We start from the raw sequence: 25,590 nt of genomic DNA on the forward strand, positions 1-25,590 counted from the left end.
CTGGTAGCTTTCTATGGCATCTCATTAAAAGAATATAAACTGTAGGAACAGTACATCTTAACTTTTTAAAACCCCGGTCAACCCGACGCCGGCGGTTGGCTTGTGCGTGTCCAGAAACGGCCCTTGAGGCGAAGTGGCCTGTTATATGCTCTGTTTTCAGCCCAACACATTGCATAAGAAAGGAGAGTGCGCGCCACTGAATGAAAGGCTCTCCCCTCTCCGCACCGGCCACCAGCCATCCATCTCTTCTGGCCGAGCGGCTCTTTAATTGTCTGCATTTGGATGCTTTAACACTTGTGCTGTTAACCACCATTAACCACGAGTGTCCTCACACAACTGTGAAGGAGGTACAAAGAGGACAAGCACACAAACCGGCAATGGTTGTGAGAGACTCTCAAACAAGAACAAGTGCAATCAAACAATATCTTTTTCGCGAGCCGTCTGTTAACGACACACTGGGACGCAGTAGGCAAATTTGTCCCGTGGCTCTATTCTGCAAATATCTCCAGCGTTGTGTTGTTAGTGTGGTCAGTAATTTATTATAAAGTTGACAAACTTACAACAGAAAGAAAAAAAAACACATGTCTCTACTGTTTCTAAAAGTGAGATTTCTATTAATTGTAATCTGAGATGTTTTGATAAACAACTTGACTGACTCATTATTTTTAAAAGTGCTTTCATAAAATTGGAAATCCTATTAAATGAAATTATTAAATACATTTAAAATGGATGTCTGTGAAAACTAAGAGGTTAAATGTATGCAATCCGAAACCAGTATATATATATATATATCCAGGCAGCATACAAAGTTTAGTAACATACACTTGACAATGAATGTAAATACATTTATATTGCATATGTCTATGGAAGTCTTTATCCTAATGTTTTTGGAGTAAAGCTAGAGCTGTCGTATACAAATATAAAAAAATATACAATGAAAAGACTGTAGAAAGAAGATACTCATTATTCAGTCGCTCCTTTTTTTTGTTTTATCAAAGTGGAATCTCACTGTCATCAAAACAATATTCTGAACACATAAAAATAAAAATATACTGCTCAAAAAAATAAAGGGAACATTTCACTTTAATTTTGTGTGTGGCTCCAAATCCAGGCCTCCATTGGTTAATAAATTTGATTTCCATTGATGATTTTTGTGTGATTTTGTTGTCAGCATATTCAACTTTGTACAGAACAAAGTATTCAATGAGAATATTTCATTCATTCAGATCTAGGATGTGTTATTTGAGTGTTCCCTTTATTTTTTTGAGCAGTGTACTATTGCACTGGGCGACATTTTTCCTCACCACAGTGAAAACCGTTACATCTATGCCTCCCAGCAGCTCTGAAACTCAGCTGTGTCCCAGGAGTTTTGAGCAATTTGTCAAAAAATAAAAAAATATAAACAAACTTATTTTGGAATAAATTGGATCCACAGTGCTACAACAATTGGAATAAAGCTTATTTATTAATCCAAACACTAGAATGCAAGTTAATTGAATTACCTGCTTTTGATTTAAAAAAAAAGAAAAAAAAGAAAATGTGAAGAATTCTACTTTTTCAGCCTTTTATTTCATTTGTAAATATTTTGATCTTTAACCCATCAGTGTGGCTTGATGGGTTAAAGATGGGAACATGTTCATCTATATTTTTTCCAGGTTTGGGTCTTTATGAATATGTCCTCGTTTTTGTTGAACTGTACTAAAAGGATGACAGAAGAAAGAAAGTGTCAGTGAACAGAACACTAATAGCCACTCCGTACTCTGCTGCTATCTTCTTCCTGCACCCATCCCATGTTCCCTTTGAGCATATTTGTAAGTGTGTGCATTGAACAAACACCCCCCCACAAAAAAAAAAAATAAAGTCCACAGCCCTGTGCCTCAGGCCTGGGTCCACTCAGAACAACAGTGGAGCTGCTCCCCCTGCTGCTTGCAGATAGAAACTGCCTCTGGGCCTCACTATCCCCTCTCTGAGCTGTGTGCATTTGTTTTTGTGCTTGCATGTGCAGTCGGTGAGTGCATGCGTTACCCGGCGAGACGTTCCCCAGTTTTACACAGTGGGCTCATTCTCCTGCATCCTGCCACAAATATGTATGTGACCTCACCTTCCATTCTCTCACCCCTGTGTACTGTTCAGAAACAACAGCTCCAGCATCTGCAACCCATTGTTTGTGGTTGCTGACTTTTATTAAGCCCCTCTTCCTTCTTGTCTGCCTGTCCAGCTGTAAAAGTCTGATGATCTTTTTGTTCTTCTTTTGCTTTGCATGAATGGGTTTTTATGCACGGCTCATACAAAATGACTGCTTTGCAGGGGAAAGACTTAAAAAAAGGGGGTTCAAATGACAGTCGGTGCGTATTAGAAGGCAAAGAAGAAGAAAAAAGGAAACACGCAAATTCGAATCTCGGATGTGAGTGGTGGGAGGACACATTCAAACTGAATTATCAAATGACTTCTCTGCCTTGTTTCCTTTCTTCTCCCCGTTTCTCATTGCACTATGGATCTAGAGACTTTAAGCACCAATTACCATTTGCATTTTATCAGCCATATGGTCACCTGTCATGTTCACATGACCAAGTGATCAAAGGCTGGGATTTGGTTTAATTGTTCCCCACTGTTAGGCTTCAGCCAGTGAGGACTCTCGGTCTCTACTTCAGCAGGTGGTGTATGTATATGTGTGAGTGTGTGTGTGGAAGCATTTTGTGAATGCATAGCTGCACGGAGCAACACACAAATATTTGGACAGTTCTTTCTTTGTGTGTCTGTTCATCGTAGCAAAACAAAACAAAAAAACAGATTTACAATGTTTATTTAAGATATTTAATACTGCCTTCTCAAATGTAATACCAGTTTAGTCAGCAAATGCATTTAGTAACTAGAAGTTTGCTGTCTCAATGCTACATGTTGAATTGATGAGACAATTTGCAGAAATAATAAAATGCTTTAAGTTTTACCTGAAATCTGCAAAAAAGAAAGAAAAAGAAAAAGTTTATGTAAAACTGTGCAGAAGAAATGTTTCCATCTGGTGTGTCAGGGGGTCAAAAGGCAAAAAAGCTTAAGAAGACGAAATTAAGAACCTGAAAACCTAATCTGGTTTTGGCGTCCATAAAAATTTGCTGCCGAGTCTTGTAGAATCAATTTCTGAAGATACTTTCATTTAAGAACCATGAAATAGTACAAATAAACCTTTGATGTATATATTTGAAAGATTTAGTATGTTGAGCCAAGAGTGACATTAGGAAGAATTTGTTTTGCAAAAGCTGTTCAACCAAGAAGCTCAGAATCTAAGTAGTAGAACAAGTGATGACAAGTTTAGGTGAGGAAAAAGCAGAATTTTATGAAAACTGAATGAAACGTTGCTCTTGTGAACCCATGTAGAATTTGACGGGTCTTTGGTAACATTGTTGGCATCCAGCAAGAGGGTCCTGGGTTCAAACCCTGCTTTGGGGTCTCTCTGCATGAAGTTTGCATGTTCTCCCTGTGCATGTGTGGGTTCTCTCCGGGTATTCCGGCTTTCTCCAGTCCAAAGTCATTACTGGTAGCTTTGATAGACATATGTGTGTGTGCATGGCTTTTTGTCCTATGTGTCTCTATGTCAGCCTGGTATAGACGAGTGAGCTGTCTGGGGTGTACCCTACTTCTTGCCCAATGACCACTCTGTCCCCCTGCTTCTATAAGTGGTGTGTAGACGATGGATGGATGGTCTTTCTAGCCAAAAGCAAATGGCAGTTCTTAGCCAAGAGCACAAGAGGCTCTACCTGTTTATTTTTATGGGGAAAATAGTTGGGAAACAGTTACATATTCCAAAATTCATAAAGGGTTTTACATGGCAGAAGTCAGAGCCATCACGACTGGAAAGAGTTAACAATTTGTTGCTTGAACGATTGAAATAGCGCAAAGATTTCAGAAGTAGCACAAGGAAAATTGTGCCAGCTGCAAGAGTTTTTATAGCTTTCACGTGATTGCAAATTTAATTTGTATTTTGTCATGAAGAACAGAAATACAGTATTTAAATGTGTCACTGTTCTAAATTTGTCTGCAGTCATGATGCAATGTTGGAACCGATTCCAGGCGCCCTGCACAGCTCCTGCAAACACAAATCTATTAATGCCTAAAGACTCAATAATCAGGTTGGTTTTACTTGTCTTTGTTCAGGAATTAATCCCCGCTGTGTTGTAATGTGAAATGAAGCCAACTTTTTGTGGTTTGGAGGAAAACTGACAGTGAGTTTGGTCCATAAGTGGGGCTGAGGAGGGTCTGGGTAGAGGTGTTTATGGTTTCTGCAAGAGGTTTTAGCTTGAAAGGGGCTTTGAGAGATTCTCATTGATTGGGTTTTAATTTGGTTTTAACCCAAACACCAAGCTCCACCCATCCCCCCTCTTCAGTTCTTCCCACCAAATCCCTATGTAGCCCCCCCCCCACACTCCTCACATCCCCACCCCCTTGTCTCTCACACCCCATCCTGTCCCGGCAACAGAGAGGGAGTTGAGAAGTCGGGGTGGTCCGCGTGGCCGGTCAGGGCCAGCTGATGGGAGTAAACCAAACTCAGCAGGCCTGTTGTTTGTGTTTACTCTGTGTGTTTGTGTGTTTCTGAGTGTCACTCAGCTGAACGGAACAACATGCATGTTGCTTCACAAGTTTGATAAGCTCTAACGGCCTTTTTCTACAAAAACACCATTAATCACGTTGCGCTATCACAGGTGGATAAAGCAGCACATCGTCCCTCTTCCGAGCGCATTATCTGCCGTGAAATAGCAAGAAATGTGTTGTGACTTTGTCTTGCAAAGTTACTGAGGCCTCTTGAATGTTTTTGCATTTTGAAAATGTGCAAAAGTTCAGTGTATTTCTACTTTGTAAAACAATTTCTTTGTTGTCTTTGGATATACCTCTCTAGACACTGAAAGCTTTTTCTCGTTCATTACAAACATGAACCACAACTTCTAGCACTTGGTAAGTAAATTCCTGCATTGGTTTCATCTGACAGGAACACTGTCCTCCTATGTGTGACTTTGTCATGGTCTATTACATAAAATCCCAAAACAATTATGGGAAGTTTAAAAGAAACATGTTAAAGTTCATTGGGTATAAATATCTTTCCAAGACACCAATTGGTGTACCTCTTATTTGTCTTTTACAGGGCGAAGGTGGCGAAAGCCCTTAGGGGAAGAGAACTAACCAATTGAAAGCCATTTAAAGATGCTGTCTTCCCTCTTGTGTTTGCTTTAGCAATCTAATCTCAGACCTAATCTATGACATGTTTTCCTTTTCTTTTCTTAATTTGCAACCTCAAAGAGGACAGAGGTAGAAGTCGAGTCTTAATTAGGTTAGTTATCTCTGATGCTCCGAGGGGAAAAAAAGAAAATAAAACAGATAAAGTTCTCTCACCAGGACTGTTTCAAATTAACCTAATTGGACTTTTAGCAGAAACTCAGCAAATATTCAGGGTTAAACAAAGAGAAAGACATAAAGGAGGGGAGAGATCCTCGTGAACTGAGAATAAAAGGGTCTTTTCATAGGTCATGTTCAAGGTTCTCCATTCTGGTTTGTCTCAACAAACAGAAGAGAAAGCTGCAGCTTTGCTTCTAGGGGAGCTGACCTGTGCAGCAGCGCAGAGACCGAGCGGGGGCCCCCGGCATCCGACTGAACGAAGCACTGGACAAAGAAGAAAAGACGACTGACGACACATGCAATCTTCTTTTTGTGTTTTTTTTTTAAGCACTTCAGTCTGAACTTTAAAAGTTAGATTTATTAAATATTTTAATCTTAAGATTCTTAAATCTGTATAGTTAGATGTGACTTGTAAGCACATCTAATTATTGCTATTTTCTACATGTAACATGTTTTTTTTTTTTTTTCTTCTGGTGACAGTGTAAAATTCAGCTTGGAGTTGTTACGTTTTTGCTCCAAGAAAGTTTCATGTGGGGAAAAACAGGGGGAAAAAAAAAAAAAAAAAAAAACACTTTTTTTTTTTTTTTTTAGGAAAGTCACACAAATTATTAACGGCCTGTTTTTGCCTCCTCTGATATTTGAATGCTATCAAATTAACACTTCCTGAAGAAGCAGGGGTTGTATTAAGAATCCCAAGTTCCCCACCAAGCCGAGGTGAGAAAATATTCCAGGGGGCAGTTTGATAATAACCAGGGACAGAGGATAAAACTATTCCCTCACTCAAGTTTCTCAGGGTGAATTAATTAGGTAAGGGAAGCGGTGAGATATGAACTACTATATATAATTTACACCACACCTCCTGCAAGACGAACTGCAATTTGAGGTAAGGAAAACCCCGATGAATGATAATGATTTTAATCAAACAGAAAGTGTTGGGTGACATTAGTCATGCAAATCATATTTCCGTAACATATCCTGTGAAGTTTTAAAGTCAAGCAAAATAGTTAATATTCCTGCGCTGGCTGTGTCAAAAATTAGGATCCGTCTTGCGCCGCAGTGATGTATAGATGAGTTAATTAAGCACATCGATTGGTGCCGAATTGATGCAGCGTGTGGATTTTTAATTAGTGCATGCTTGAGTGTGTTAAAACTCTTGTGGGCTATCTGAGTGGAACCAAGTGGAACTGAGCATGTCAGCACAGAACACGGCCCGGCGTACCCCAAACAAAACCCCGACTGCCCGCGATTCTCTTTCAAAACCCTCCAGTTGCTCCCTTGTCTCTTTGACTTAAAAATAATCCGCCATTTTAGGCCTGCATTTAGAGAGTGGGGGATAACACCCCCGTGCGGTTGCCCAACCTCGAACCTCTTGTAAAGGGGAGCTCATTTAGACCTACAATGGATACTCACTCTTAAAAGTACGTTTCATGCCCCATGTCTTAAAACCCACCTCTGTGTTCCCATTTGACGAATTGTTTTCTCTAACATGCAGTATTATGTAGACTTCATCTGCTATAAAGACAGATTTTTTATTTTTTTTTAAAGAATTTCTATTCGACTTTATCTAAGGCCCTCTATCAGGGCAGGTGCCTTTTCATCCACATGTGGAAAAGTATCTTGTGTCCACCTGTGTATTTGGGTAACACCGTCAGTCCATTAGTTTGTGTGTTTGACGTCCGTATGCCGTCCACCTGTCATAATAGCCCGTTTGTCCAGCTGCTGCTGAACTGCTTATTTTCCCTCTTGGAGGCCCTCTCGGGTCCATGAGACAGCCTGCAGCTAGCTGGGCCCCTCTGTCGCACACATCCATGGAGCTCCACGGGGACGCAGGCTGAAGAACGGGGCTCCTCAATCGTCACGTGTTAACGTCCGAATCAGATTTCGAGACGAGGTCAAAGATCTGGTGGAGTTAATGAAGAGCAACGTCGTTTTATCATGCTTTTTTGTAAGTTATAAATAAAAGAAATGGAACCAAGTCCCACAATTGTTTGTTGCTGACTTTAGTCTTCTTTAATTTCTCACAACAAAAATCAAATGGGCACTCTAATGCTTTAATATATTTTAAGCATTTATTATTTCTTATTATTTTTCAACAACTTATTAGCCTTTACTAACATACAAAAATAAACGGATGCTATTGTTGCCATGAAGCAATAAGGTGTTGGGTTTGAATTCTGATATTTACCGATGCACATCTTGCTTTAGCTGTGGATCTTCCAAAAGAGAGATGGGTGATGAGATGCGAGGATAATGTCATCTTCCATTCTCTTTGCTTTGATATGACTTGTTGATAATTCAGACAAGGTGCTCTTTTTGTGGTTCCAATTAACAGTTTGTGGACAAAAATCACAAAAAAAACTTCTATTATGTATTCATGTCAGCTTTCACCTGTTGCCTCCTCTCACTTCTGCCTAAAATATTTCAAAGTGAGTGAACTTTCATCCAGATGTCTGTTGTCTTCAGAATGGTTGAGTAGTGTTTTTATTATTTTAACTTGCTAGCCACTGCAACTCATTTGGCAGAGTGTATTGCAGCCAGAGGTTTCCTTACCATTGGACAAAACTCCAAAACTAATGAAAGCAAAGCTTTCTTTGCAAAGAAATCTGATGAGTGCCTGTAGTTTGTCAAACTTGACAACTGAGAGAGTGAACGGAGATACAACTCAACTAAACCACCGAAGCAAGGTTATGACGTATTCAACCTGATATCTACATCACTGGTGTAATTCAATGGCATTTTATCATTTTTAACCATTCTCATCATTTCATATTTTCCTGAAGGATAATTGAGGGCCAACAGAGCATTGCACACCGGGCAACAGAAGGATGCACACGGCTGCTCTGTTCCACTTTGTTTGGCACCCTTGCAGCTCCCGACACATGCCTCGCTTACTGACGCTCACTTCTTCCCTGCAGTCTGTCGCATTGTCTTTCTACAGAGAACACTCATATGATCAGATCACACACCAAGCCCGGGGGCCAGTGTTTATTATGTATGATAGTTTTTAGCCTCTAGGTTTCTGGCGTTCAGGGTTTTTGGAAGCTGGTGAGCCAGCGAGCGAGGCACAGCATCGGTCAGTGGCGAACCAGTCAGTCAGAGGGTAGAGCTCTGGGACTTTGTTGCACAGTCGAGGCCTGGTTTATTGTGCCTTGTGGCCCAAATTGGAAAGTCCAATCTCTCAGTCTGGCTCTGCTTTAGACAAGTTTCCCATGTAGTATAACTACGCTATCAGCAAAAACACAGCATCTCAGGGAAGTTCATATTAAAACACACCTGTCCTTTCCACTGAGTTGGGATTATGTCTTTGCAACGGCGCTGATTGATAATGTGTCTGCCAGCATCCGGTGACGGCCAGATATTTGTTTCTTTGTGGTGTTATTTTACCGTTTTTCTTTCTTTATATAGGATAGGATAAATTGCCACTCCTCATGCTGCAGAAAGCTGAGGGCCTGGTTTGAGCAAGCATTTGCTCCCCTGCTGGGTGTATTGATAAGCAGCACTGAACCCTGTGGTCAATCTTTAATTGTATTATTTGGAGACCTAGAGTCAACCTCCCTTTTCCACAATAATGGAGCGGAGAGCAAGTAAATGTACTCATGGCCTTTAACACAAAGTAGTGCGTAATCTCCAAACTGGAAATCACATATTCAAAATTGACATTACAGGACATTGTCCAATATACAATGTTGTGGATGGAAGAAGATGCTCTGACCAGATGAGATTAAAGTTGAACTTTTTGGCCTGGCTGCCTAACTAACTTTTCTTCTTTTGCAAAGAAGAGTGGTGAAATGATTTAGTCTTTTGGTTTATAAGATTGGTGGAGACACAACCCCAACAGACTTACAGATGTGAATCAAGAGGGCTGAATCCAAAATGCAATTCCCACGTTTCAGATATTTATTTGGACCCTCGTGCCTATTGTTTTGCCAAATCTTGCAGCTATCTCATTCAAATGTTCTCACACACACGCAGACGATCAAAAGCATAACTGCAACTTAGGCATTTTTTTTTCTTTTCAGCTGCGTTTTGACCTAAACGGCTGAATATCTGGGAAAAAAATCTGTGACATCATCATCCAAAGAAGCTTTTATCTTGCTTGTGGCTTATCGTGCTCACAGTTCCAGACATTCACACAGCTCGCACGCGCACAATCCTACAGAGGAGACTTCCAGCAGAGTGGATTAAAACAGTCCACACACTCTGACAGACCTCAGTGGGCCCTAGCATCTGTTCAGAGCTCTGATTGGGGACCTTGTTACTCCTGCAAAAGGTGACTCATATAAAGTGTCCCCACACCAGAAACAACACTTTTCTGTTATTTAAAAGAAATGCTATGTTTGGAGTAGCACAAATTAAATATTCATAGCTTCATAGTTGCAAAAAAAAAACAAAAAAAACTGAAACCCATTTTGAACAGTTGGTCTAAAACAATTCACTCTAAAATATGTTGCTGGTGTCCCATTAATGAGGAGGGGGTGATGGAGCATGACGGGGAAAAAAAAAAAACGCTAAAAAGAAAGATTTGAACATGTCATGGTTGAGCAGTATTGTAAACCCCCTTGTTTTCTTTCACCTCTGACTCTTCCTCTCACACTGAGGCGTTTTTGTCTTGGCATCTCACAAAGTTGCTTTATCCACTCATCATGCCCTCCCTATGCCCTCGCTGGACACTCTGCCCATTGACACGCACCCTCAAACGTGAATCCAGCTACACAGAAACGCATACAGGGGTCAGAGCGAACAGCTTTCATTCAGGTCCGGCCAGCTGCCCCTCCTTTCACCTGGTGTCTTAAAAACAGAATGGTCTCTTGGTTGAGGAATCTCAAACCAAAACCTATTAGGTGTGGCGCGGTACTCGCAAAACAATCCGCCTCCCTTTCCCCCCTCCCAAAAAACAAAAAAACAAAAAATGTCTTTGGCGTTTTGTGGCATTTGCTCACGCTGCACATGCTCAAATTGTCAGAGTTTGTGTGGTGGCGTGGAAGAGCTTCTCATTATGAGTGACCATTGTGCAGGTTCTTCTTTCCAGAGGCGCCGGCTTGGAAAGGTTACTCACTGGGATATAGAATGGAGCCGGCCATTTATTGTACAGTCCCCAACAACTCTGGACGGCACAGTGCGCTCATACGTGAACGCGTCCGCTCTCAGAAGGTACAGATGAAACCAACCATGTCTCACTTCCTGATCACCCACAGATTCAAGGAAATCAGGGCTAATTACATCATCGTTACCTCAGCCTCGGTGTGTATGCTGAGCATGGGCTGCTATGAGGCTTTGACTAAAACAACCACGGTGTTACTTTTGTCACTGGATTTACACAAAGAGTAACTAAGGTCTGAAGAGATTATTGTAGCTGGATAAATACCAGTATTATTATTTTTACATCTATTTTTAGCTTGTTAAGAACAAAAACATGAAGAGATCAAACACAAATTGTATTCAATTGCTCGTTTGTGCAGATGCCAATACTCCCAAACACCAACCCCGACGCTTTCAGACCAGGAGCTGAAGAAGTGCCGTTTTTGCATGCGCTCACCTTCCACTCTTTGCATCCTGTAAGCTACCTACATGAGCCGATCGCTACATGTGTCTGCTACGTGCGCACAAGTGAGCTAGAGAGCCACGGGGTCAGCACGGAGTTCAGTGTGTTAGAGGTCTCCGAACCTCGGCTCTTTGATTCCTCTCCCTTGCGGCTTGGAGAATTTCCTCTGCAGTTTCCCAGTGCTGGGCCCACGCTGGGCAAGGCGAACTGTGCCAAGAAAATTTATGTTGATGTCAGCAATGAAAACACCACCATCCCTCCACCGCATCGAACAATATTTTTCAAACAGCGGTTTGTCCGTTCATTCTCCTCCTTCTCCTTTTTTTTTTTTGTTCAGCCCGAATATTTCCATTCTTTCTGATGTACATCTCTGAAAACTTAAATCCATGTTGGCGAGGGGTTTCACACTTCACATGGGTTGTTGTCTCTGCAGGGACTTTGGTAACACGGCTTTCTATTGGTCTCCTCAGGGGCTGGGCCAGTTTGGGGTGTCTTTAAAGGTGTTATCCACACATATTGGTTTCCCTAAGGCCGTGTCTATGGAAATGTACAACAAAATCACAAAAGGATTACAGATAAAGAATTTCTCTTCACTATGCATATTAGCTTTATTTAATTATTCATGGAATATTTTCCTATTGTTGCAAGTTAAATGTTTAAATGTATGAATATTGAGTTTTGAAAACTGCGGTCTGTTAGGCAATGGATCCAGGGTGTTTACTCAATGTTCTCCTCGCTATATAAAGACTAACTATGTCGTCTTTATATATGTTTTTCCCTTGGATTTTCTTGAGTGAATCAGCAGGCCCAGAGCTGAGATCTGAAGGGAGTATTTTTAATAATTCAAGACCTTACAGTATCTATCATCTTGCAGGAGTAACATCAGATTTTTATAGTAACCACTCACAAAACGCCATCTGCTTTCTTATGGAATTATAAATGAGGGCAGACGGCACTGAATGCATTTTAAACTGACATAATTTGTGCTATAATGAATGTGAAATCCGTGCTTCATGGATCTTCTGTTCTTAATCTCATGGGCAAACAGTTTTTTACAGTGCAATAGAGAGAGAATCTTTGGAGATTTTTGAGAGGTATACACTCCTTAAAATATATGCAACACATTCTAAAGGGAGGCGTAGATATGGATGAGATAATACGCGCACACAAATCTAAAGGAATAAGCTAAGAAATCAGGAAGAGAATTGTGGACCTCCACCAATCTGTTTCATCCTTGGGTAGCATTTCTAGATGCCTAAAGTTGCCACGTTCATATGTTCAAACAATTATATGCAAATCTAAGTATACAAACGGAACATCTAGCCTTTATGTTGTTCAGAAAGGAGACGGGTTGTGTGTCCCAGAGAGGAACAGGCTTTGTGATGTGTCAACTTTAAAGCAAAAGCAAAAAGGCCTTGTGCAGATGCTAACTGAAGCTGGTGAGAGAATGTCATTTTTTCACAGTGAAACGTATACGCACTGGCTGAAACAACCCTGAGACAGGAAGTACTCATTACTCCAAAAGCAACAAAATGAAGTTTTGTTTTCAAAAGAACATGTGCTGTTGTGGGATGAAACTAAAAGTGCATGTGAAGAAGAAAAAATGCTATGAAACAGAATTGATGTCTAAATCGTATGGAGGTGACTTTGTGATCAATCCTTAGCATCCTGTATTACTAATTAGCAAAATTAGCATGGACTAGCTGTCTAGAGTATACTCTGATGCGAGTTCAATATTCTTTATTAGGGTAGTTAAGCTCCGTGCATACAGAGATGCAGTTCTTAGTTTCGGAGTTTCTCATTTGTGGTTTTCTGTTTTGTATCGGTTAGTTTAGCCGTGCTTGTTTTTTCTATTGTTCTTTGTGTTTGTTTTATTCAGTTGCTCATTCCACATGATTCTCTGTGTCCATGTTCTCTGGTCTTGTCTCTCAGTTTCTCTCCAGTCAGCCTCCAATTGTCTATCGTTCCACTCATCACCTCTCCTCAGATCGCATTGTCCTTTTGGTTCATTTCGTTGTTCAGCTGGTTCGTGTCACAAGTCCGTTGCCCCAGTTTTTGATCTCTACCCAGCTGATTTCTGTGTGCATTTTAAATTCGCAACTAATGTCATCAAGAGCGCTGCTTGCTCTTTTTTGAGTGTTGCCTTTGTGTTCCTAAAGACTGGGATGTGCATGTTCTGTGCCACAAGACACTATCTGGCAGGTGCTCCTACCCACGCAGAGACAAATTTGTTGACATGACACACTCCTGAATGCGTTACAAACACCTTCACTCTCTGGTGAATTGTGTGTCACTCTTACAAGAAGAAAGATAAATCTTTTATCTTTGCTGAACTGTCAGCTGTAGCACGATGCAGGGAGTTAAAAGCTGCAGCGCCGTTTTCCCGAATGAAAAGTCGTGCATGTGTGTTTTCCCACTTAATGAACTTACATCACTGATTTCTGCATGTGATTGAGTTTAAAGATGGATAAAAATGGTCTTGAGGTTGTTGAGATTGATCTTCTTGTGAATATCTTGTTCCACATTACAGGAACAGGAGCAAGATGAGGCTGAGAAAGGAAATCAGGGTAGAGTAATTTGTTCCTACAGCACCTCGTTTGCGCTTTATCACTTGCGCTTATTTGGATTTGGGCCGATGCCTTTGGGCCACCAAGGTCCCTTGATTCCCAAACCCCGCCCCATCGCCCCTCAAATCAGCCCCCCACCCTCTGTGTGCTGGGAGGCAGGTGAAAGGACTTTTTAGCTATTATCTGAGGCAAAATCACTAGATTGTTGCCCCAAGGCCTTTTGTTGCATCTGTATTGTTATCATCACTAGTGGAATGTAGAATTAGGCAGCATGCATTTTTCACACGCGCACAAACACTGACACAAATTGGCTCCAACCTTGCTCTACCAGTGACTGAATGTAAGTCTTTCTCTGATGTATTTTGCATTACCTCATGCTTTGAATTCGAAGCTCCGTCTTTGCATGCCTCCTATGCATAATTCATGTTATCTGCAATCCTAAATCTGTAATCTGCACTATTTTTTTTTTCCTTTTAATTTTTACAGTACAGTAGATTCATTTTTCTTTTTTTCCCCAACATTTTTATTTTTAATTTTTTTTTACCTTCAGTGAAAGCGTTAATCCGTGTTTTTGCAGGGGAGCTACCTGGGCTGTCGCAGACGTGACCACGTACGAAGACGCATTTTAAGGAAAGTCTCCGTGACGGTGAAGACGGCAAACGGACATTCCAGTCACGTTTTCCTCACACCTCCTGCATGGCATCTATCCATCATCTCATTGGTTGGCATGCCTCGCTCCTGCCATCATCACCATGGCAATGCAAGTGTCCTCCCAGTAGTCATCGCCATGGCAATGGGAGTGTCCCCCCAGCAACTATCCACATGGGCCCAAATGTAAGCCTCTTAACCAGGATCACCATGGTAATGCATTTTAGCTGAAACACCAGGCTGTGGTGCGTCTCTGGGGAAAAAGTAACAATCATATGGGTAATATTTTGTGCCACAAGTCATACATGTTTTGTTTTTCTTTCTACTTCCTTCTTTCAGTTTTCTTTTTTTTTTTTTTTCCAACTTTTTCCATCTCATAGCATCACTGTCACAGGTTGGTGCCACGGTGTCCTAAGTGAGGCTTGGCAGGAGGCTCAAGTGGCACTGACGGAGCCCCAGTCCATCACATCCCACTCTTAAATACCCAGGGGCCCTTCTAGGGGACCACACCAACCTTGTCTGCTCAGGACATCATCTAGTGTCAGTGTCGCGACACACAATAGTGAAAGCTGACAAATCCACAGGAGGGGGCAGATTTAGGAGGGGTCCCACCGGAGAGAGAGAAGCAATGCCATTGCGCTTGCAAGGACATGTGCGTGACACCCTCGTAAACAAACTCTGTCTTTAACGCGCACATTTGAATAGTGGATGCACACGTGCAAAATGTTCTGCGATGCTCCTGCTCAGACCTGAAACACACAGGCACACACACACACACACACACACACACACACACACACACACACACACACACACAGGTAATCGTGCATATTCATGAGCTTGCATGCAGGGCATCCCGTTTCGCAAGGCTGACTTTTATTGTTTTTAGTGTGTGCAGGCCTATCCATGCACATTTATGTGAAGCGCGTACAAGCACTCATGAGTGTGCGAAAGTGTGCCTCTGCGTGTGTGTGCGTGAGTGGGTGTGTGCGCGAGTGGGTGTGCGTTTAGCTAAAGACCCTGGTGAGCACCAAGAAGCATAGCTTTAAGGTATGATATGTTAATAAAATGTGTCAAGATGTCTGGAACCCCTTTCTCTCTTTATAAACAAACTTACAGCTTGAGCGCTGCTAATTAGCAAGCCCATCTGTTCAGTTTAGCAAAGTTGTTGAGATTTACCAGGGAAACTGTAAAAAGACAAGCTCGCTTCATCACGGCAGATGACAAGTGTTAAAAATCCCAAATTCAGTTGCCCCTGCCTGCAGCGTCTTGTTGGATGTTTCATTCAGTTGCCCCTCGATTAATTATTTTTATTTATCCGTTAGCCTAGTGAATGAAAAACGCGCACATCCTTTCCTCCTCTTTCTTCTAATTTCACAGTGACCACGCAGGCTCAAACCGTCAAGGCTGCAGCGTTGGATGAGATGCAGCATGTGAATACGTGGGGAACCACTCCCCGAACAGCATCATCCAAAGCTGCGGCAATTTGCTGGAGAACATTAACCGCTGTGGCAGGGGGCCCAGGTTGTGCATGCAAAGCACTCTGCAGCTAGGGCTGATGTGTGTGTGTGTGTGTGTGTGTTTGTGACTGAGAGACTTTACGTTCATGTGTTTGAGTCACGGTAAAGGGAGGGGGGGCCTGGGGGTCCACAAGAGGTCCATCTGGTCTCTTCTGCTCCTCTGCACTGATATGAGATTACGTTAATCTGGGTACTTGTCAGGACAGGTTAGTGAAAGCAGACGACTGGGTGGGACTCATGCTAAACAGGTTCGCTAGAAAGCGTCTGTTTTTTTTTTTTTTGTTGTTGTTGTTTTTTCCCCTCTCAGACTCTGCAGTGAGTTTGGGTAGAAAGTGGTGGATGTTGAACAGACATGGTTGTAATAATTTTGGTCTCGTCTTAAAAAGAACAGATTTTTTTTAGGTTATAATTTTTTTTCCTGCTTTTTAAAGTGCCTCTTACTCTTACACACACACACACACACACATATATATATATATATATATATTATATATATATATATATATATATAAAATCATGTTTTCATCTGTCTGAAAAGTGTGGTGTGCATTTATAATTAGTCACTGAGTCAATAGCCTGACCATCTGGACCATTTTAATCTCTCATCTGACCAGAGTACCATCATACACATTTGACTTGCGGCCTGCAAACTGCAGACAGGTCTTCTTCTTCTTCTTCTGACTTTCTTTGAACTACTTTTTGCGATATTGTTTATAACCCTGCCTGCGTTTAGGATTCTCTACAGCTTTCCTCATGGCCTGCCAAGTTTGTTCTCTAATGTTTGGTAACAAACTTTTCACTTTAGACTCTCAATGCTGTCATTTGAACCGGAATTTTAATTTTGAGCAAATTTTGAGTGTTTGGGGGGGTTTGACAGAAATTTCTGGAATGTTTTTAAACTTAAAAAATAAAATAAATAAAGCCATATATAATATTTTTACATTTTTATACATTTTCACTTGGTTTCATTGCTCTCTCAATGTAGCAGTTTAGCAGTATTTTCTTTCGTGTGTATGTCGGTGTGTGAGTATACGACATGTTTACTCTTCCACCCAATCTCCCCAAAACATTTTATTCCAATAAATAGCCCTCCTAAATCCCAACTGGCATCCCATCCTTTGCTCTTCTGATGTTGTTCTCTGTCTGAGAGCACTTTAAGGCCGTAATGTTTTTGTAACTTGTTATGCTAATTAGAATGGCCCTCTTGGACTGTGTAACACAAGGAAGGATTTATTGCCTGTTTGCTTGGAGGGGGAAGAAAAAGGGGGAAAAAAAGAAGTTAAAGTAATTAATCCCGTTAACCAAGGATAATTGGGCAAAAAATAGCTGAGCCACTGGTGCTGGCAGGGAGGAGTTGTAGTTAACCCCGTTTCCTGTGTTTTATTTCAATCCTAATGTTTCCTCTTGTTCAAACTTCCTCCTCAGGATTCCTGCTAATCCTTTTGTGTGTGCTTGATTGGTCGATGGAGGCAGCGTTTTGGGTGGGAAAAGGAGGAGGGGTCGCGATTGATCAGAGAAGATTTCTGTCTTTTTTGTTTTTTGTCCATCAAAAAAATAATTGACAGAAATTTTTTTTTTTTTTTTATGCTTCATCTCAGACTTTACGTTTTGACTCACATGTTGAAGAAAATGAGTCTATTTTTGTCTAATTCATTTTCTCAGTTCAGTTTGTTATTGAAATTTTATGCTGTGGACCAACACAAAGTAATGGATAATTGTGACGTAGGAAGAAAGTGAAAGGTGAATTTGAAAACGTTTTACAAATAAAAATCTTAATAGTGTGGCGGGCAACTTTTTTCAGCATGACTTGACATCTGTGCGTCTTTTGTTGTTTTTACTTTGCAAATGCAGAGGGTGAAACCAATTTTCTCAAATTTGGATGTAGAGAATCTGTGAGCATCAGTTTTCACGTCTTGCCACAGATTCTCAATTGGATTTCGACCTGGACTTGGACTGGGCCATTCTAGTGCATTTTTAATATGCTGTGATCTGAATAATTATATGGTTGTATGTTCAGAGTTACTCAGATGGGAGGAAAACCACTTCCCTAATCTCAGAATTATTTCCAGGATTACCCTGGATTTAGCTAAATCTATCTTCCCATCAAATGTGACCAGTTTTCCTTTCCCTGCGTCCCCACAGCATGATTCTGTCACCACCATGTGTCACTACTGTTTCTGAATACAAATGCATGACACGCTTTTTATTTTCATTCAGAAACAAAAAATAGATGTATATTAAAAAAAAATTATCCTTTTCCTACCATTTTACAATTGTGTACTACTCAGCATTGGCCTTACGTCTGACATGCTAAAGAACATTTTTATGTAAAACAGAATCTATGTTTTTTGTTCCCCAATATAAAACATAGAATCTTTACAAAGCATGTGTTATTTTTATTTATTTATTTATTTATTTTTTGTTTGTTTGTTTTTTGTTTTGTTTTTTAAGGCTTTATAGTAATCAGCATTCCTTGGACAAATAAATCCGCCCAATAAATACCCTCATAATAAAGCTCTCTGTCCTTCAGCTAACTGTTTTGCATTACCATATTTTTATGGGCGCAAACATCATCCAGTTTTAACAGTGAAGTTCCCATGCACATAGCCTTTTTTATAATCAGATGCAATAACAGGCAGCGCTAACTGGTTCCATACCCACAGTCCTCTCCCTCAGGAGAAACACTCATCTGTTTTTGTCAGTACCATGCCGGGACTGTAACCGGAATAGGCAGATCCCAATTTCATCCCCTTTCAAGGAATTTACAAGCTTAAACAAGACCTCCTTGAAGAGGTATTTGTGTAAGTCCTTTTTTTTTTTTTTTTTTTTTTTAAAGGAGCAAATGCAAAGAGATAACTGTTTCTGATTTTTTTTTTCTTATGAGGTTATTGCATCAAAGGTCTGCCAAATTATTCAACTAACGTAAGAAGATACAAATCTGCTTTCAAACATCTTTGATATATCAATTCAATTGCTTTTTCTCCAAATCCCATTTTATGTGGATTCTGTTTCTTTATCAGATGAAAAAAAAAATAGCTTTCACTCTTTTTGTATTTGATTTAGGCATCAGTAGTTCTCTACTTTCCCTCATTTTTCATCCTTATCTGTACAACCTGAAATGCCGTCTGAACATGCCCTGCTGACATGAAAAGCACTTTTTCTTTATTTCCCCCCCGCCCCCCTCTCCTCTGCATTCATTTGAGAATTTTGCATTTCCGGGGCTCTTGTTTCTAATTGCTGTTTTGATTGTTTTCAAGTCCGGCGATTAGCCACATTAGGTCACATTAAGGACAAGCATGCCGAGACGAAGCCAGATAATTAACGGAGGATATGGGAAGCTCCGTCCAGCTACTCTTGACTTCATTAATGCTTAAATCCAACATTACAAAACGAGCAGGAAAGCTGTTTTTTTGTTTTTGTTTTGTTTTTTTCCTTTTTTTGTGAATTTGATCTTGCAGTTCTGTCCACCTGTCCTCGGGTTCTGCTGTTCAGCACCTGCAGCATGGCTACTGTCATTGTCATCTATAAGGTAAGAGGCAAGGGCATAGCAGAGGAGAGGCTACGAAGAGAACACTTGACATGCCCTCATGCAAACTAACCTCCCCCGTTAATTACCCCTTAAAAAAACAATTATCTTCTTGATTTGTTTGCTCTCACATCTCCTATTGTGCATCTCTCCCTCCTTTTGTTTACTTATTTATCTGTTTCAGGGAAGGGGTGGGTTGGGGGGGGGGGGCTCCCCCCAACCAACCCCACCCCCTTATCCCTCCCTGCACCATATGGTTGCAGATCAAATAATGTCAAACATTTTGCCCTTGCAAGTTTTTGCAATTTGCAGTTTCCAAATGTGAGACCTGTTGAAAGCAGGAGTGATAATGGACATGCACTACCCCCCGGCGTTTTTTCGTCCCACCATATCTCCCTTCAATTAATGCTACAGCGGGAGTTTCATGTAATAACACTTGCACTTCTGAGCTGTCCACATGAGAGAGGAGGGAAAAAGGAGAGGGAGACGGAGGAGGAACCGGGGAGGGAACGGCTGGCGAGAGGGAGCCGGTACGGGGGGAGAGAAACAATTAAAACCGGGCCGGGATGGACGCGACCGGCCTGTGTTTAGTGGCCATGTGAAGGGTGCATGTCGGATAAAGGGAGCAGACAGGGAAGGAGTGAGATGGAGGGCATGCTAAGCTTGTCCATCATTGTTGCTGAGAGCAATCAAATTGGTGCCAGCAGGATAGAGAGTGCGGCGACAGCTGTAATTACGCATCACCATAGCGATCACTTTTGGCCTGCCGTGGATGGCGGGTGGAGGCTCTTTGGCTCGTCTGCCTTTAATCAAATTGGGCTGCCGGTCGTCAGGTAGACATGGCTGGACTGGACACTCTGTGTTGATCCTTTGTTGGTTCCCCACGTGGTTTTAATGAGGCATTTTTCGCTCAAATCCAAAGACCATAATGTAATATGAGAATAAATCAAATTGTTTACCTTGCCAATAAATGTAAGGGCAGGAGTTGTCAAAGTACTGATCCACAAAGCTGGATTTTTTTTTTTTTTTTTACATTTTGAAAGGCCATTTATTTGGTGTGTTACAGCTCATGGGATGTAAGCTGTAACACAACCCTCTGTGTAACAACAAACATGGTCACTTTCACACTTCTTCGTGTGCTTAGGCTCATCCATTTTTACATCAACGCCAAGCAGCTTCCTTGGCCCCTTGAAGTGTCTCAACAGAATAATGCTGCCACCCCTGTGCTTTAATATGTGGACGGGGTTTTTTAGGGTGTTGTACGCTGTTATTTTTCTGTCACATTTGAAGTTTGACATGCAGGTCCAGGTATTTCCATTAAACTCACTGCATCACATCTGACCAGAAGACCTTCTTCCACATGCTTGCTGTCTTCTCTGCATGGTTTGTTGCCAACCTTAATCAAGACTTGATACATATTCCTTTCTGCAAAAGGATTCATCTTGCCTCTCATCCATAAAGGCTACATTTCTTTAGAGCATGACTAAAATGACCTGTCAGCAGTTTCTCCAATTTGGACTGTGAACCCCTCATCAGTTTAAGTGGGCGGCCATTTCTTGGTATGTCTGCCGTTATGAAATGTAGTTTGAATTAATCCATTAATCCATCCTAACACTTCATAAAGTACTGTATTTTCAATATGTATTGATTCCCATTCACTTCACAATTAGGCCATAATTTATTTTGCTCCATCTCTTAAATTCCAGTGGAAAAAAATTCACGTTTGAAGGTTTAATACTGAGTAAATGCTGAGAGTTATGAACAGTTTTGAAAACCACTGAACTCTGTCACTTATTGGCAGGATTACATGCAAAAAAATAAAAAAAAATGTTCAACTCCAAACCACTCACCGCATACATCAGGACATCTCTTTGCTGAGAGATATCCTAATCCTGTAACTCAGAAAATAATTTTGTCTGAAAACATATTAAAACCAAAAAATAAAATAAAAATCAGCGTTTCCTAAATAAACAACCCTCTCTTTTAACGTGATGTTGAGTTTGCAGTCGGTGTTGGTTCAGTGCTTGAGGTGGGAGAGAATGCCAGGTACAGTCTGATAATGTCACTGTGCTAATTAGTGCAGAGAAGCTTAAACCAGCATCCCACAGGGAGACAGCCCCTGGTGTGGAGAGATGGCACGCAGCTGGATCATACTTAATTAAGTAATTGAATATCATTTTGCCGGTTAGCTGAAAATTAGCTGAAAATTAAAGGATGGACAAACACATCACAAAATGGACCACAGCACATTAAAATATTTCAAACGCTAATTGTATGATGACAGAGGTTGATTTAATTATAATCCTGACTAATTAATGTTTTTTTTTTTTTACTACCTGATGCTCATTTTGCATCCGAGCCGATTTTCTAGCTTTTCAGACGAATCACAGTTTGATTCTCTCTCTTCGTTGTGACATCACACACACACACACACCAATTGCACTCCTGGTTTGGCACACAAACATTCTGCGTGTGTTTAAGTATAAAACAATGCTGTAATTGTTCGGTACACATGCATACCAAACCTTCTAAGTGACTCCAAATAGTCTGTGCTTTGATAAAGAGCAGGATTTAACATCTAATAAAAACAGATTTATTTCAGTAGGAGCTTGGCTTGTTTCTCCAACATGTTTTCTGTAGCTTTCTGGGCCCAGTAACACCCCATTGTGCCATTTTATTTTTTTTCTCAGCTGAGACAAAACCTCTGCATATTTCACGCATGTGTTCACTAAATGTATTATTTAGTCCCCAACATGGTGGCAAGATCAGATAGAATCTAACAATAGATTCTCTGTTCCCTCATAAGCACCAGACATGTAGGGAAGATAGAAGTTTCTACTTCAACATGTGACGTGATGAAAATTTTAATTTAGTCTGAAGAGCCTTTCTCTCAGTGCTTAGTTGTAATATGTCCTTGAAATGCTGAGTCTAAGTCTGAAGACATTGGTTTTCTAATAGTTATCCTTGCTTTGCACTGTACAACTTCACGTCAACCATGGTCAGTTTTCCTGACACTGAAAAAAGATCTACTGAAAGCAAGATGCTGTTACCATACCAACACATTATTATTATTTTTATTTATTTATTTATTTTAGGTTTTGTTGGCTTGTTAGTTTGCGATCAAAAAGAAACCAGACGGGAACCAGCCGTTTTAGAGCTCTCAATATTTTTTCTTTCATCTTCAGCTTCACACACTTCCGTTCAGTTTACAGCATAATCATGTCAGTGAAAACAAGAAGAGGGAGAATCTCCCTCTCATCTGAACCACCTGGCTTTTAAGGGGTTGGCTTCCACCAGGACTAATTAGAGGGGCGGAGACATTCACATTTCTAGAAAGAAAGAACAAACATTTGTGCTAAACTATTCTTAACAAAAATGTCTACACAGTTACAATTAACTCAAACAAAACTAGAAACAAAAAAAAAAAAACAATCTGGATCCAAACATGATCAAAAATACATCTCTCCTCCCTCTCAGACAATGGATTTTCCCAATGAGGCCGATTGGAAACACCAGGTCCTTGTCAGCACTGCTCATGGGCGCGATTCCATGGCAACACATGACCCAGTGACCTCAAAGAGAAGAGATGATTAAAACAAGTAAATAAATCAAATTACTTCCCCAAACACAATACGTTTACCCAAATAAATTAGAATATATAAAGTACACAAAAAACAGCACCTGTTAGGGAGGGGGTAAATCCCTCACATGGCTCTAGTGGCCTTTATTTGAAAGGAAAAGAGGGTTATGAGAGAGGGAGAAGACATGTGGCAAATGTCACCTGGCCGGGAATCGAACCTGTGACCATCAGCATGAGGACTAAGCCCTCAATACATGGGTTGTGCTTTGCCCCTGCACCACCACAGAACCCTGTTACCAACACATTTTAACAATGAGATGGATTTCTTAGAATGGTGAAGCCTGTTGCTACAGACCAAAACATTTTAATGTAGCCTCATCATGACTAAGTCTAGATGCCAACTAATTTCTCCCACATGAGCTATAGATCTCTGCAGCTCCTCCTTAATCACTTTGGTGATTAGTGGTCGCTTCTGTGATTTGTTTTCTGCACAGTCATTTTTTATTTTTTTTTTTTGTAGGTTTGCAGGTGCGCCATATTCTTTTCATTTTTACATGCTGGATTGAACTGTGCCTCGTGAGATCGCCAAAGTTCGGTACAAATTTCTAAATATCCTAACCCTGTTTTAAACTTCTCCACGTTTATGACCCGTTGGATTCTTTGATCTTTATAACTTTTATTTATGTTCCATAACGCACATCTGAGATCATCACCAATTACATTGAGAATAAATCGCACACTGATGGACTCGATTTACCCTAGAGTGCTGAGTTGTGAAGTCATTTGGTTGAACTGTATGGACACTTTTTGCAGAATTTTATTAGTAAAAAATAAACTTGAAAAGAATTCAGAATTTTCCTGCCCTTTCATGTTTTGCTCCATCACATAAAACAATTCTTTGAAGTCCGTAGCTGTAACCAAAATATGTTAAAATACTTTTGCGAGACAATGTTTACAATACCCCGCCTCATAGGCTTCTGTTAAGTGTAATAAAACATTGCTGAACTCTTGTGCTTAAATTCAATTTGTAAAAAAAAGAAGAAAAAAAAAGCAATTTCTAAAAAAAACAACTATGTTTTAATTTGTGTGTGTTTGTGTGTACTAGTAGTATATCTATTTAATTTAGGATCTTCTCTGAAATATTCTGTATGTGTGCGTGTTCTTGAAATTATTTATTTCATTATTCTCGTGTGAGATAGCCAGAGTGAGAGTCTTGCTGTGAGAAGGGAGCAATGTGGCTTAAGAAGGTACAAAAATATCTGAAGTTAATAGAAAAGGAGGTCAGACTCTTCCTGGGTGATTTCAGGAACCCAGATGAAGTTTGATTGACTTGACAGCTCTTATCTAATATTTAACATGCCAATCCAGTCTTGGTGTGTCCTTTCAGAAGATTTTCCTGTATTTTTTAAATTATTTTTTAATCATTATAACCCTTCAGTGGGAGGAGGGGGGCAGGGATAAGAATGGACATAAAGTTCTTTTCTCATATAAAGTCACCTCTTGGTTGTCTGGGACATGTCTGCCTTAGAAAATGTTAGATCTACCATAATTCCTGTCATATATATCAACAGTGTGCACATACTGTCAACACTTTAAATATTCAGTCTTTTAATAAAATCAACGCATTTTCTTTGAAAAGATTTTGAAACTTGAGATGGTTCTAATCAACCAGTAGAATAAATCAATACAAACATTATAGATTTTAAAAGCAAAGACATTTCCTGTAAAATTCCATAAAAAAATTCCCAGTCCCTTTGAACATTTTCAATATTTGGTCTCATATTGTATTACAATTTACTTTAGCATGATTTTAAACAGTAGACCAATACAACATAGTTTATAATCGTGTACTGGGGGAAAAAAAAAAAAAAAAAGCTACTTTTGCCCTGCATTTTTCTTCACTCACCTTCACTTAAAGCCTGAACAGTTTCATAAAGAACATTTTCAGTCTCAAGGTGTGCAAAGTCGTTAGAGACACACGCCAATAAACTTGTGAAATATAAAAAACCCCCCCAAAAAAACAAACTATGAATAGTTGGGTAAGGCAGCGTAAAAAGCCAGCAGTGTGAAACAAGTAACAGAAAGTTTACTGTAATTTGGAGGAAACCATTGCAGTACACTGTACATCGCTGTGTACACTGTAATCATTACATTAAAACTTCCTGTGGAATCGAAAGCCACAGGAAGAAGACTCTCTCTGTGCTCTATCCTGTTTGCTTTGCCGCTGCTACCCCAGTTGCTCACCAGGCAGTAATAAACAAATAAAGTGGGAGAAATTAATCCCTCTGGAGCCATTGTGGGCATTTCACATAAGCCTGTCCTGTGCTTCCCCAGCTGCTTGTCTCTATATGCCTGAGTATGTGCACACAAACATGAGCACAAGGCGCAGGAGAGCAAAGGATGTGTGGCCTTTCCTCTCTTCACATGAATGATCAGGAGTTCCTGAAACATTGAAAACTGAGAGTCATTTGCACAACTCTGACGGCTGGATAACCTAAATGACAGATTAAAAACAAAAAGGTATGTCTTTTGTTGGGTTTCATTGTAATGTAAATCATTTAGCAGCAAAAGTTTTTTTTTATTTTTTTTTTTTATTGAAAATGTTACTTATTTTGTCTATGTGGGTTTATGGTAAAATGTAATTAATTGCAATTCATTACAGACCCCGTAATTAACTCAATTAAAAATGAACTAATATAAAGTGCTTACCCTGATTTTGGCATTCTCCACCTTCCACAAAGGCTCAAGAAATTCATTGTTTTTTTTTTTTTTTTGTTTGTTTGTTTTTTTTACATAAGCCCGCTAAGAAACAAACGTGACAAAAG

At 40.3% G+C, this 25,590-nt stretch overlaps 2 long non-coding RNA genes across 2 annotated transcripts in view; both read left to right on the forward strand.

Moving 5' to 3' along the window:
- The window catches only part of LOC107835700 (uncharacterized), a 44,667-nt gene extending 39,476 nt beyond the window's left edge, over positions 1–5,191 (forward strand). The window contains exon 3 of the long non-coding RNA XR_001661509.1: positions 5,132–5,191. This is a non-coding gene — a long non-coding RNA (uncharacterized LOC107835700). The remainder of the gene's footprint in view (positions 1–5,131) is intronic.
- Positions 5,192–5,201: 10 nt separating this feature from the next.
- LOC107835701 (uncharacterized) lies at positions 5,202–7,356 on the forward strand. The gene is made up of 2 exons (XR_001661510.1): positions 5,202–5,317; positions 5,554–7,356. It is a non-coding gene; the product is annotated as an uncharacterized LOC107835701 (long non-coding RNA).
- Positions 7,357–25,590: the final 18,234 nt, after the last annotated feature.

This window comes from Poecilia formosa, unplaced genomic scaffold, assembly GCF_000485575.1.
Source record: "Poecilia formosa unplaced genomic scaffold, Poecilia_formosa-5.1.2 Scaffold19, whole genome shotgun sequence".
NCBI lineage: Eukaryota > Metazoa > Chordata > Actinopteri > Cyprinodontiformes > Poeciliidae > Poecilia > Poecilia formosa.